This window comes from Ceratotherium simum, chromosome 29 (assembly GCF_057802395.1).
Source record: "Ceratotherium simum simum isolate JZ-2026a chromosome 29, ASM5780239v1, whole genome shotgun sequence".
In the NCBI taxonomy this organism is placed as follows: domain Eukaryota; kingdom Metazoa; phylum Chordata; class Mammalia; order Perissodactyla; family Rhinocerotidae; genus Ceratotherium; species Ceratotherium simum.
The window spans coordinates 17,881,471-17,896,943 of NC_141928.1; the positions used below are offsets into that span (position 1 = coordinate 17,881,471).

General features: G+C 38.2%; 1 pseudogene; it reads right to left on the minus strand.

The window, feature by feature from the left end:
- Positions 1-286: 286 nt before the first annotated feature.
- On the minus strand, positions 287-944 carry LOC147913218 (uncharacterized; annotated as a pseudogene).
- Between the last annotated feature and the right edge of the window lie 14,529 nt (positions 945-15,473).

A 15,473-nucleotide genomic window follows, 5' to 3' on the forward strand; every position in this document is an offset into this window, starting at 1 on the left:
GTGTATATAGGGCTTGGTACTATTCTCAGTTTCAGGTATCAATGGGGTTCTTGGAATATATCCCCCATGGATAAGAGGGGACTGGTGTATCTTCTTTGGAGAAATGTCTATTCAAGTTCTTTGCCTATTTTTGAATTGAGTTTTAATTTTACTGTTGTTAGGTTGTAAGAGTTTATTATATAGATGTTCTAGATACTAGACCCTTAACAGATTTGCAAAAACTTTCTCCTATTCTGTGGGTTGTATTTTAATTCTCTTGATTGTGTCATTTGATGCACAACAGTTTTTAATTTTGATGAAGGCTATTGGGAGAAACAGCACCATATATGGGACACTGATTCAGAGCATACCTAGCCTTCTGGAGAACCTTGTTCCAGACTTACAAGGTATTGCCCATAACTGGCATTGTCACTAAGTGTTCAAAAGGCCATTCCTTCTATCAGGATGGTGGGGAATGTGGTAAGACCATTGAATTCCATGAGCACAAGCACATTGCCACACTTCATTTACTGTGAAGTGAGTTTCTTGATTAGAAGCAATACTCTGTAGAAAACCATGATGATAGATAAGGCATTTTGTAAGTCCACAGGTGCTAGTTTGGAAGTACTGAGTGCCAGGAAGGCAAATCCACATCCAGAGTAAGTATCTATTTCAATAAGGACAAAATGTTGACCCTTCCATTGTGGAAGGGCTCCAATGTAACCAATCTGCCACCAGGTAGCTGACTGATCACCCTGGGGAAAAGTGCCATATTGAGGACTCAGTTTTGGTTTCTGCTGCTGTCAGATTGGGCACTCAGCAACGGCTGTAGCCAGGAAGACCTTGATGAGTGGATGTCTATGTTCATGAGTTCATGCATAACCTCCATTCCTGCCACCACGGCCATTTCGTTCATGAGCCTGTTGGGTGATGATGACAGGTGTGGTGGTGGAAAGGGGTCCTAGAGAGGGGCAATAGTGCTACAGGTGTCTACTTTCAGGTGTAGCCTACATATTGTGCAGAAACATCTATAAATCAGGCCTGAGTCTTCTCTTCCTCTGTACAGCAATCGTAGAGAACTCCCCCTGAGGCTACAGGTTCAGGCTGGGAGAGAGAGATAGTGTAGCAGGACTATTAGCATTTGGGCCACTTCTTCATGTAACTTCGTTGTGCCTTCAGAGCCTGCTTCATCCCAATCAAGTATGTATCACTTCCATTTGATGATGGAGTGCTGCTGTGCACGTCCAACTTTATGGCTTGGTAGGTCACATAACACCCACCAAGTGATGGGTAGTCCAGGTCACTTGACAACTTGATGGCCTATGATTAAGCATTTCATCTCTATTAAGGCCCAGTAGCAGGCCAAGAGCTGTTTCTCAAAAGAAAAGTAGTTACCTGCAAAGGACGGCAGGGTTTTGCTCAAAAATCCTAAGGGCCTGCACTGTGATGCACCTACAGGGGCCTACCAAAGGCTACAAACAGAATTCTGTCTGTCATTGACACTTCAAACACCATTAGATATGCTGAATCTTATGACCTAACTGGCAGGGAAGTTTGCACATGGCCTGATCTTATTGCTTCTTCTGGGCTCCACTCAAAAACAGAATCTTTTCAGGTTATTTGCTAAGTGGGGCCAGAGTAACACACTCAAATGAGGAATATGTTGCCTCCAAAATCCAAAGAGGATCACTAGATGTTGGGCCTCTTTTTTTTTTTATTATAACAGGGTCCAGATGCAACAACTTATCCTTCACCTTAGAAGGGATATCTTGTCACGCCCCACACCACTAAACAAGAGAAATTTTGCTGAGGTAGAAGGCTCCAGGATTTTTGCCACATTTAATTCCCATCCTCTGACACACAAATGTCTTATCGATAAGTCGAGAGTAGTTGCTACGCCTTGCTCACTAGGTCCAATCAGCATAATGTTATCAATGTAATGGACCAGTGTAATAGCTTATGTAAGAGAAAGGCAATCAACATCTCTTCAGACTAAATTAGGACATAGGCTTGGAAAATTGATGTAGGAGAGTAAAGGGGCATTACTGGCCTTGTCAGCTGAAAGCAAACTGCTTCTGGTGGTCCTTATTAAGAGATATGAATAAAAAAGAATTTGCCAGATCAATAGCTGCATACCAGGTACTAGGTGATGTGTTAATTTGCTCATGAAAAGAAACCGCATCTGTAGCACCTGCAATTGGAGTCACCACCCAATTAAGCTTATAATAATCCACTGTCATTCTCCAAGATCCATCTGTCTTCCACACTGGCCAAATAGGCAAGCTGAACAGGGATGTGGTGAGAATGACCATCCCTGCATCTTTCATGTCCTTGATGGTGGCACTTGATCTCTGCAATCCCTCCAAGAATGTGGTATTGCTTTTGGTTTACTATTTTCCTAGGTAGAATCAGTTCTAGTGGCTTCCACTTGGCCTTTTCCACTATAATAGCTCTCAATTCTAGGACCTGGGAACCAATGTGGAAATTCTGCCACCTGACGAACATGTCTATCTCAATTATGCATTCCAGAACTTGGAGAATAACCACACGATGGGTTTGGGGACCCACTGGGCCCATTGTGAGATGGACATCAGCTAAAATTCCATTGATCACCTGACCTCCAGGAACTTATACTCTGATTGATGGGCCACAATGACCACAACGGTGGACCTGAAATTAGTGTCAATTCAGAGCCAATTTCCAGTAGTCTCTGCGAGTTCTGATTATTTCCTTTTCCCCAGTGTAGCTGCCCTGGTAAAAGGCCATAGGTCTCTTTGGGGAAAGCTAGAAGAAATATTAACAGTATAAGTCTTTGGCAGTGTACTTGAGTGCTTCCTCAAAGAGATCCAGCCTCCCCCTTATTCAAGGGATTCTAGGTCTTTAAACTGGCTCAAGTCTGGGAATTGATTGAGGGACCATTATGCTCTGTTTTTGTGATTCAGTTTATACTTTTGTTCACTTGACCTATAACTCTTCTGCTTATATATATCAAGTAAGAATTCAGTTGGCTTCCTATCTATTTTACTTCTAGGAACACCATGATCAACAAGCTAGCACCATAGATCAAAGCAAGTCAAACTATTCTGATTACTACTTTGACTCTGCCATCCATTATGGTAACCACATCCACCTTGCCTTTGGTGATTGAGTGGTGCCGCTTGACCTCTGCCACCCTGGGATCCAGTTACTCTCATTGCATTTAGGTTTGCCAATTTAGCGGCCACATTTCCCACTGTAAGATCTTGCCTATAGAGAAGAGCAATCACAGAGCTCTTCAAGAGTGCTGCAGCTCCCCTCACAAATTTATTTCTCATACTCAAAGGGAAAGGTTTGTCTTCTGCACCATCCCATGGTGGGTGAGTATGTGAGCAGGTCTTAAATGACAAATCCACCCTAACACTTCAATCTCTACAAATATTTGAATCCCTTCCTCTGCATTAAGCCAAGGAAAGTCCAGCATTTCCAGTTCACTTGCTGTGGGCCACCTTTTGGTTCATGTTTCAGCCAGCCAACCAAACCAACCAACCATGAGAGCCCTTTCTAAGTCATATCGCAGCTCTAAGTTCTTGAGCTGCAATATTCAATGCTTAGTGAGCCCATATCAATAAATTTAGCCTGACCCAACTTCATCTACCTTCTACCATTATCCCACACCATTAGCACCTATTCCCCAACATGATCCCCAGATTTCTGTCTGAATAAATTAGAAACTAAGGTAGTACGTTTAGAATGTAGTATACCTCTTCATGGGTCACTTGTGTACCTGATTTTTAGTGGCCTGCTGGGACTTAAGTTTAGTTATAGGTTTAAAGAAAACAGAAGGATGGTGGGGTGGTTCCTGAGGAGAATCAGCATTGCCTTGTACAGTAACTAACTCAAGGGAGGTCTTTATAATTTTCTCAAGTTATAGGGTTAATCCCCTCAGATGGAGTTGGAGAAGCCACTATCACCAGGATTGGAGAGGCTGCTTCCACTGACAAAGTATACTCATCAAAATTTAGGGGCTCAATGTCCCCAGCACATCAAGGCCTTCCCACATGTCCCCACTGCAACGTTCAAAATCCCATTCCTTCTCAATCATTGCCCTCACCTTAACAGTAAATGGCCTTTGAGGCTGGGCTTCTGTTGTAATTCAGCCAGTTGCAGGATGAGATTCTGTGTTTGATTGTCAGCAATCTGAGCCCTGAAGCTACAGGAGATAAGGGTCTCCTTCAGGACACACATAGGAGCTTTCAGATACTTTATGTGCTGTGTGGGCTGGAATTCCAATAATTGTGTTCATCTCTTTCTTTCCCTACTTTGTCCGATGACATTAGGAGCAGCCAACCAATCTCATCATACTTGTTAGTTTGACAAAAATGTTTGAAAGTATCATATATACAGTCACCCAGATCCTTGTTTCTTATCAGTGGTTGATTAGGAATATCCAGTGTTGATATTTTGCATATCTCTATTGCCAAATAACACCATGGACTATCAGTGCTCTCTTTACTACAGGAAATAGAATCATTAGCATTTTTAAATCCAATCAGTAGAGAGCCAATTCCAGAAACCCCAGAACCAGTTCCAAAAACTCAATTCTTAAAATTCTGTTCCTCTCTCTGTACCAAAATCAGGTTTTTCTAAAGAAACAGAATCAATAGGCCTTGGCTCATGTGATTATGGAGGCAGACAAGTACCAATACATGCAGTCTTGGATACCCAGGACACCTGATGATGTCATTCTAATCCAATCCAAAGACCTGAAAACCAGAGGAGCCAATGATGTCATTCTAGTCTGAAGGAAAATTTTGTTGATTTTTTCCAAGAACCAAATTTTGGTTTATTTGATTCTATTGTTTTTGTACTGTCTATTTTGTTTATCTTTGCTCCAATATTTATTATTTTCTTCTTTCTGCTAGCTTTGGGGTTAGTTTGCTCTTCTTTTTCTAGTTCTTCAAGGTGTAAATTTAGGTTATTGATTTTGAGATCTTTCTTGTTTTTTAATATAAGCATTTATAGGTATACATTTTTCTCTGAGCACTGTCTTTGCTGAATCCCATAGGTTGGTATCTCTTTATTGATGTTTATATTTTTTATACATAATTTTCTTGATTTCCTTGTCTATGTTTTCCTTCAGATCTTTGAGCATGTTTATGACAGTTGTTTCTTTGTCTAGTAAGTCCTATGTCTAAGCTTCCTCAGCAATGGTTTCAGTCAACTTGTTTTGCTCCTTTCAATGGGCCATACTTCCCTGTTTTTTTGAATGCCTTGTGATTTTTTTTTGAAAAATGAACATTTGAATATTATAATGTGGTAACTCTTAGAAATCAGATACCCTTTCCCTGAGTTTTCTGTTTTTCTTTTTCTTTTTTGATTGTAAAAGCCTATAGCAATCCATAATTTAGCAAGTTTCCGAACTATTTTTGTGAAGACTGTATTCCTTGTCATGTATGGTCATTGAAGTCTCCTTTCCATTAGTTCATGTTCAGCTACTAATCTGACAGAGATTTTCTTAAAAGCTAGAAGCTTAAAAAAAAAAAAAAGCTGACACACAAAATAAACAAAACCAAATACTTCTTCCAGTCTTTGCTGATTGGCTCTGATGATGCACTCTAACATTTAGCCATTGGCTTGCACTTGGCCTAGGGATCAGTCCAAGGTGGAATCTTAGAGTCTGCTCAGGTCTTTGAGCATTCATGTTGCCCTGGGTATGTGTATGGCTTTCCATATATAGGTATAGGTGGGTGTCATTGAATGTCCTCATTTCACAAAGAACTTCCTCCAGCTTTTCTCTCCGGGCCTTTGGCAGTCTATTGTATGTCTTAACCGTAACCTTTTGCCCCAGGCACCTGTGGGTTGTTGGGTCACCTTGCTGCATTTTCTGGCACTGCTCACGAATTTTCTTGCCTGAGTTCCAAGGTAAGTAAAACAAAGATGAGTACCTTAATATTGGTCCTTCAGTAACCCCCCGATATTTCATTTTAACCCAGTTCCCATTTCTATTCATGGTCTTAGCTTTTTGAATGTTACATACAGATGTTCCAAAAATGTTTCACCAGAGCATGGTGGGGGAATTGGATATAACTCTGCCATTAAATTGAAAGCAGTATTGAGAATGTCATTTGGTCACATAACCATTGTGTACCTTGAGTTCACCATTTGTAGTACAAGAAGAGTCTAGCAGTCAGTATGTACAAAGAGTACTTTTGGGAAATTATTTCTTTTAATAACGTGGCCAACCAATGTTGAGAGCAGTGCATACCCCTCCCATCTTGAAGACTTGCAAAATGTGAATGTATTATAAATTCTTAAGAATCCCTGTAGTAGATATATAACTAAAGGTAGCATTTTACAAATGCATTTACTTACTGAATGATATTCCTTCCTTCTCATGACTCAAGGAATATTTATTTAGAATTTCTTGGAGCAAAACATGGCCTATTCAGTAATACTGCAATCCTAAAAGTGTTATACAGAGGTTCAAGGGAAGGGATTAAGATGATGATCTTCTAAAGTAAGTCAGCTCCTGCTCAGCAAACAGAAATGTTAAACAACTCATATACTTTACTTTCCCACTGCTTGTCTAGGTCTTTCTCAAAGCTAAGTTTTATGGTTTGGCCAAGAAGGAAGTTTAATTACAGCTACTGTGCACCAATACTGACATCTGGTGGTTTCATACTCTAAGTAGCAGGTCTGACCCAGCTAAACTCCCAATGGGATGTTTGGTCAGGAAGGTAGGCTGGTGATAAATTGGGGTTACCTAGAGGCTGGGCTTGTCAAATGCCTTCTCCTCATAGCTTCCACGTGCAGACTGTGGATGCAATAGCAGAAGAGCCAATCTTTATGTTCTCCCTTCTCACCTGGTCGTTCACTCTGTGATCTCTCTCTTGTCACCCATGGGATAAATTATCCAAACTAACTAATTTCACAGACAGTAAATTACAGACATAGCCAACGAATCTCCGTCTCATTAGGGAAGGTTAATTTAAGTAGACAATCAACAAAAATACAGGAGAAAAAACTCAGCTTGAATAGAAGATTTCTCTACATCTAGGGCACACAATGAATTCACAACCTCAACATCTGCCATCACCAGAGAAAACACTTAGGAGAAAAAAAAAGAAAGAAAAGAAAATTGACTCACTGCGATTTCCTCTGATGAATGGTGAATTTCCAATTAGCATTTTAATTACTCAAGCCAGACTCTCAGCTGTCTTCAGGATAACAACAAAACTCAACAGCAAGTTTTTTATTAATTCTGAGAAAGGAACCTCGCCCCTGACTTTGAAGCACAGTCACTGAAGTTTAGTCTATCTCTCTCCATATAAACTCAATGAGCTCAATGAAAGCTTTCATTGTTATATTAACTTGCTGGTAGTACTATTTTGCATACAATTTCCAGGAAACATGATCTTCCCTCTTCCTTATGCCATATGCCATTGGGTAAGACTACAAACATTTGGGCCTACAGCTAATCATGTGAAAATAATAAAAATGTTGGTGAGGTAGTATTGAAGGCCTTCTGGTCAAATTCCATGGAGGTTTCCATAGTATCTTTAGCTTTTTCTTTACTTCAGAGCATTGATTTTTCAGTAAGAACATTAAAATGTTCTTTCTTCCACCTTACTGCCTTTACATGTGTGAACAATTTACAAAAAGACAACTTTTTATTCATTCTCTGAAGGCCTCATGAAACAAGGATACCATGCACATCCTTAGTACTGATTCCAGTCCTACATAACTCTGATCTATCTGTTCACATCTCTAAAGCATTCAGTACTAGTTTATATTGGGAGAAGGAAGGTGTCCAAATCACTAGACTGGAAAACCTCACTATATTCTATGCTAGTTATACCAGAAATGAAGAACAGTGATCAGTTCATTAACTCATTCAAGTTACCTAAAGAGTGCATCCAGGTTGGCAAAGGTTTAGAAATTCTTGCTCATAAGGAATAAAGGTAGAGTTAGGGATGTTTAGCTTGGGGAAGACTTGATTGAGAAGGGGAAAAGAAGGGATTATAGCTAGGTTTAATGATATAGACATATATTTTAGCATGTGAAAGGTATAGAGATGGCAAGTTTGGCTTAATTCCCTTTCCATTAGAGCTATCATCTTTGAATAACAATATGGAGCAAAATCTGCATGATTTTCAGCCAGGAAAGTTATATAGAGTATTTCTACACTGGACAGGAGGTTGGAGTAGACAGTTTCTGACATTTTTCTCTCTAAAATATTGTGATTTCTAATTATGCTGCAATTAAAAAGGATGATGCAAATCTATATTTATTAACATGGAAAGATGCCCATAACATATTACTGAGTGAAAAATAAAACAAGTTTTAGAACAGTATGTTCAATATTATTCCATTTATATAAAATCTTGTGCATATTTCTATATTTATCCAGAGACAAATGTTTAATGGCATGCTTACCCAAACATTATCTCTAGTTATCTCTGGATGGTGGATTTCAGATGATGCTAATTTCTTTCTCTTTACATTTAAATGACTCAGCTATTTATAATAACCATATACTAGTTGTTTTTTAAAACAATGAAGCTATTTTAAAATTTTAAAATCTGTTTTAGATAACTGCACAACATCATAACAATATATCTGAATTAGAACAAGCTATCAATGACTGAAATTGACTTGGAATCAGGGTAATCTGATTGCCCATCCTTTAACCCACTGTGTGGCTTTTAGTAAATAATTTTACTTCTCTAAGTTTTAGTTTTCTCCTCTGTAAAATGAAGATTACACACTACCACATAGCTTTATGGTGAGGACTGATTAACGTAAGATATAAAGTGACCTTACTTAGTCTGAGTGCATCCATGTACTTAACAAATATGAAGTGCTTGGCAATTGATAAGTGTTCCATTGCTTCACAAATGTTAGTTATTTTTTTTTTGTTGTTAAAATAACGATTACATTATTTTCTAATACATTCAAAAATATTTATTAAGCATCTGAGTGGGTTTGATGTTTGCAGTGATGAAGAAATCTGTTTTTGATTCTATGGAATATTTTTTTTCAGGCGCTAGGAGACTTCCTTTAACATATCCTTGCAAATAAGTCCTTAGTTCATAAGCCCACAGACAAAACTTGCCCAATAGTGATTTTCTTTCCTCAAAACTTCAACCTGGGAGAATTTCATTCTCCATTTCCAACATGCAAATTTTCAATGGGAATGTAGAGGCAAAGTCAGAGGCATAATTAGGTCCTTTGCATTTCCTTTAGGCCTCAGACTGGGGCCTCTGTCACCTACAGGTTTGCATATGTGTATGACAGGAGAAACATTAGCCATGATAAAGTGACAACTTGAAGGCATAAATTGCAACTGGAGAAATATGGGGTCTGCCAAGTCTTTGCATCAAATCTCAGGAGTTGTCCCTCTCATCTCTCACCATCCTGAACTTGGTGTCCTTTCTTCCACTCTGCTCTTTTAAATTTCATCATCACTTCTGCTCATGGCAAGAATTTGGTAGGATTTATCAAGAGCCAGCAAGAGGAGCCCTTTACTTCTATTCTCCTAACAGGGCTGGGGCATAGTAGGTTTTATTACACCATAAATTAGAACAGAAGAAGCTAATATACTCTATACATTTGTCAAAAAAAAAAAAAAAAAAAAGCAACAGCTCTTTACAGCGAAGTTCCTCATAGAAAATCTGTCACCTCAGCGAGTGGGTTTTGAAATATCAGAAGTATTTACTGCCAGATGCAGCCCTGGGATAGAATAGCAAAGTGCAGAGCCCGATGGTGGATGGCCTCAGCACAGAGTGAGTTCTCAAAGCAGACAGCACCAGGCTTCTCACGCCGCCACCCCACAGTGCAGAGGGAAAAATCTCCAAGTGGACTGAGTGTGGGGGGTTCAGAGTCATTTCCCTTTATGTGTTCTAAAATTTCCTAATCCCGGGGAAAGAGCAATGTGCCCCTCAAGGAAGACTTTGAAGTCTAGACTCAACTATTTCAGAGTAAATCTACTTGGCAGAGACAGGCAATATCGGGCCCCCAATTTTTTTTTCCTGACCAGCCTTAAGGTTCAAGAAAAGCTTTTGTGATGTAGTTTCATGCACACCATGTGAATTTTGAGGAGTTATTCCATTTATACATCAATATGCCCTTACTGTGAGTCTACGTGCTTGGAAGTGACTCAGGCCCAGACATTTGGAGACAAATAAGACAAAATTCCTGCTCTCAGCAAGCTCATATTCTTGTCCAGGAGACAGGTACTCCCTCATAGTGCAATACGGCAATGACTAGTGTGGCTCCTGCATAGGATGAAACAGGAAACTAGATATACACAATCTTAATTCCATTTGGGGAAATCGGAGAAACTTACAGAAAGATATATTCCGTAAGCTGAAATTTGAAGGAGGTACAGAAATTTTCCTGATGCATAAAGAGGGGACATTCCATAGAGAGGAAACAGGATATGTAAAAGACCAGAGATGGCATAAAATTTGGAAAACCACATAGATGGTTCAGTACTGTTGAGACATAAAAATGGTAAAAAGTAAACCCAGACAGAAAATGTAGAGCAAACGTGTGTCCTCACACCAATCAATCTGTGTTGCTTAAAATAGGCTATGAGAGATGAACAGATTTGGGTAAAGATTTAGTGTGTTTCAATCATGGTTCTGCTTTTCGGGGACATTGGATAAGCCATGTAACTTCTTTAAATCTCAGTTTCCTTACCCATGAAGTGAGGATTATAAAACCAAACTCAAAGGGACTTTTGTGAGGATTAAATGAGATAACATGTTGACATTTCTAGCACAATTCCAGACTTCAGTAGGTACTCAGCATACATCAGCTAAATCTGTATCTTGAACTCAAGATCTTTCCTCAACTTCAGCTCTCATCAAATTTCATCTACCTGGTGCTCCCTCCCTTTTATGACAAAAGGCACTAAAATAAATCAAGACTAGTGGTGTAATCTTTTAAATTTCCCTACATAGTCAAAAAATAACACAAATAATACACTCATCTTAAGGGTTTTAGAATAAAAGAAGTATGTCTACATCTTCTCACTGCATCTCCGTAACCCTGTGCAGTAAGTGCTACTAATTTCGTCCTTTGATTTGTTCAGATTAACAACTTGGAGCTATCCTTGACTCTTCTCTTTCTCTCTAAGTTACATCAAGTTGAACAGTAAATCCTTTTGGTGCTCTGTTCAAAATTACCCAGAATCCATCCCATTATCTCCACCTACACTCTTGCCAACATGGCCCAAGTCACCATCATCTCTTTTAAAGATAATAAATGGTCTCCCTGTTCCACGCCTGCCTTTCTTCCGTCTGTTTTTAATAAAATGTCTGGAGTGGTCCTTGAGAATGTAAGTCACATCATGTCACTTCTGTACTCATTTCACTCAGAGTAAAAACAAAAATATTTACCATAACCCCCAAGACTCTACAAGATCATTCCTTCTCCCTTCCTTTCTGAACTCATGTCCCACGGTCCTTCCCCTCACTCAGCTCCAGTCACACTGGCTCTCTTGATCTTCCTCAAAGAGAGTGGACAATTTCCGGTCTCAGAGTCTGTGCCTGGTTCCTCCTCCACTGGCAATGGTGGGGTGTTCCCAGACATTCACACGTGTTGCTCCTTCACATCTTTGTATCTTTCCTCAAATTGTACTCTGGAGAACTGAGTCTTTCCCTGGTTACCCTACCCAAAATTGCAATCTTCCTTAGCCCCAAATTTCCTATTCCTTTTCACCGATTAATTTGTTTGTCTTTGACAATTAATGCTATAACATACACATTTTATTTTATTAATATGTCTACTGCTTGTTCTCACCCTTCTGGAGTTTTTGTTTCACGAGGACAGGGATTTTTGTCTGTCAATTATTGTTTATCTTCACCATCTAGAACAGCGTCTGGCCCTATTAGGCAAAAAGTGAGTGATTATTAAATGACTAAAATTTGCCTATGAAAAAAATGAGCCTTCAAGAGCAGAAATATAATTTCTTGAGATTATGAAGCAAGTGTCGTAACAGGGATAGAAATTCAGGTTTGCTATTTCCAAAGCCCACTCTCATTCCTTTATGCTTAGAGTGACAATACAACTTAATGTCCAAACTGTGAAAAATTTTGAGAAATAAAGAGGAGTTAAAATAATTAAAATCATATGAAGTTCTCAACAAAATATTGGCAAATCAAATCCGATAATGTATAAAAATAATTACACACCAGGACCAGGTTGATTTATCCCAAGTATGCCAGGTTACTTCAATACTCAAAAACTAATGTAATCTGGGGCTTACCTGATGGCACAGTGGTTAAGTTCACACACTCCACTTCGGTGGCCCGGGGTTTGTGGATTCAGACCCCAGGCGCAGACCTATGCACTACTCATCAAGCTATGCTTTGGCAGCGTCCCACACACAAAATAGAGGGAGATTGGCACAGGTGTTGGCTCAGGAACCATCTTCCTCAGCAAAAAGAGGAATATTGGCAACAAATGTTAGCTCAGGGCCGATCTTCCTCACACACACACACAAAAGATAATCTATCACATCAACAGGCTAAAGAAGAAAAATCACATGATCATACCAATTGATGCAGAAAAAGCATTTAACAAAATCTAACACCTATTCATGATAAAAATTCTCAGCAAACTAGGAGAAGGGTACTTCCTCAACTCAATAAAGAACATCTACAAAAAACCTACAGCTAACATCGTACTTCATGGTGAGAAACTCGAAGCTTTCCTGCAAAGCAGGAACAAGGCAAGGATATCCCCTCTCACCACTGCGTTTCATCATTGTACTGTAAATCCTAGGTAATGCAATAAGACAAGAAAGGAAAATAAAAGGTATACAGATTGGAAAGGGAGAAATAAAATTTTTGTTTGCATATGAAATAAAATTGTTTTGTATGTATATCTAAATAGAACATCCAAAAGAACTAACAGAAAAAAACCTTCTGGAACTGATAAGCGATTACAGCAAAGTTGCAGAATGCAAGGTTAACATACAGAAGTCAATGATTTTTCTATATAACAGCAATGAACAAGTGGAATTTGCATTAAAAACACATTAGCATTTACATTAGCACCCCCAAAATGAAATACTTAGGTATAAATCTAACAAAATATGTACAAGATCTTTACGAGGAAAACTACAAAACTCTGATGAAGGATATAAAAGTGTAACGAAATAAATGAAGATACATTCCATGTTCATGAGTAGGAAGTCTCAAATTTTCAAGATGTCAATTTTTCCCAACTTCATGTATAGATTCAACACAATCTCAATCAAAATCCCGGCAAGTTATTTTGTGGATATTGACAAAGTGATTCTAAAGTTTAAATGAAGAGGCAGAAGATCCAGAGTAGCCAATTCAATATTGAAGGAGAAAAGCAAAGTCAGAGGACTGACACTAACTGACTTAAGTGTTACTATAAAGCTACAGTAATCAAGACAGTGTGGTATTGGCAAAAGAATAGACAACTAGATCAATGGAAAACAATAAAGAGCCTAGAAATAGACTCACATAAATGTAATCAACCGATCTTTAACAAAGGAGCAAGACAATAAAATGGAGCAAAGAAAGTCTTTTCCACATATGGTGCTGGAACAACTGGACATCCACAGGCAAAAATGAATCTAGACACAAATCTTACATCCTTCACAAAAATTAGCTCAGAATGGATCAGAAATCTAAAATGCAAAACTATAAAATCTCCTAGATGATAACAGAGGAAAACCTAGATGACCCTGTGTATGGTGATGACTTTTTAGATACAACACCAAAGGCATGATCTGTGAAAGAAATAATTGATAAGCTGGACATCATTAAAACTAAAAATGTCTGCTCTGCAAAAGACAATGACAGGATAATGAGAAGACAAGCCACAGACTGGGAGAAAATATTTGCAAACAACGATTCTGATAAAGGACTGTTATCTAAAATATACAATGAACTCTTAAAACTCAACCATAAGAAAGCGAAAAACGCAATTTAAAAATGGGCAAAACACCTAAACAAACACATTATCAAAAAAGATATGCAATAGCAAGTGAGCATAAGAAAAGATATTCCACCCATGTGTCATCAGGGAAATGCAGATTAAAATAACCACGAGCTATAACTACACATCTATTAAAATGGCCCACATCCAAACGTTGACAACACCAAATGCTGATGATGATGTTGAACAACAGAAACTCTCATTCATTGCTGGTAGGCCTGCAACATAGTATAGCCACTTCAGAAGAAAATTTGGCAGTTTCTTACAAAACTAAACATACTCTTACCACACAATCCAGCAAACTTATTTTTTGGTATTTATCCAAATGAATTTAAAACTTATGTCCACACAAAAACTTGCACACGGATGTTTATAGCAGCTTCACTCATAATTGTTCAATATTAGAAGCAACCAAGCTGTCCTTCAGTAGGTAAGTGGATAAATGAACTGAGGTACATCCAGATAATGGAATATTAGTCAGCGTTAAAAAGAAATGAGCTATCAAGCCATGAAAAGACATGGAGGAACCTTAAATGCATATTATTAAAGTGAAAAAAGTCCATCTGAAAAGGCTACATACTATATGATTCCAACTATATGACATTCTGGAAAAGGCATAACTGTGAAGACAGCAAGAAGATCAATGGTTGCCAGGAGTAGGAGGTGGAGGAATAGGCAGAATCATAGGACTTTTAGGGCAATGAAACTATTCTGTATGATTCTACAGTAGTAGATACATGTTATTATACTTTTTTCCAAACCCATAGAATGCACACCAGTAGTGCACCCTAATGTAAACTATGGACCTTGGGTGATAATGTTGTGTCAGTGTAGGTTCATCGATTATCACAAATGTACCACTCTGTGTGGGATGTTGATAGTGCGGGAGGTTGTGTATGGGCGGGATCGGGGAGTATATGAGAACTGTCTCTTTCTTCCCACTCAATTTTTCTGTGAAACGAAAACTACTCTTTTAAAAAAGCTTCTTTTTTAGAAGGTTTATTAATTTAAAAAATCGTATGGAGTTTAGAAATGTATACATTTATTGACTGACCAGTTATATTATTGTACATATAAATTAATTCTATTTAAAACTATTTTCAAAAACATAAAATACTTTAAAACATTATATACCTGTGTATGTTTGAGCAAAATATTTTTAAAAATAATTTTATATTTGATTATCTGAACATTAAAATTTAACAAGCAGAATATTTATTTTTGGCACATATTCATGTACTTTAATCAGTCTCTTAGCTCTATTTCTTTCTAATATTGTGTTGCTGTTGTTTGTTTGTTTTTCCCTGAAGAACAGGGAAAGAACAGGGAAGAACAGTCTCCTGGGCTAACTCTTTTCATTATGGCCTATTTTTTTCAGAAAATTATCTGAAATCCTCTTCAAAGTTTTGTGTCATGGTTAACATATTTAAAGTCGTTGGCATTATCTATGGCCTCTGATCTCTACATTTTATAATTTTAGTTGAGAAAATATTCTCTCTGTGAGTGTGAGATAACTCTAAGCTAAGGGCAAA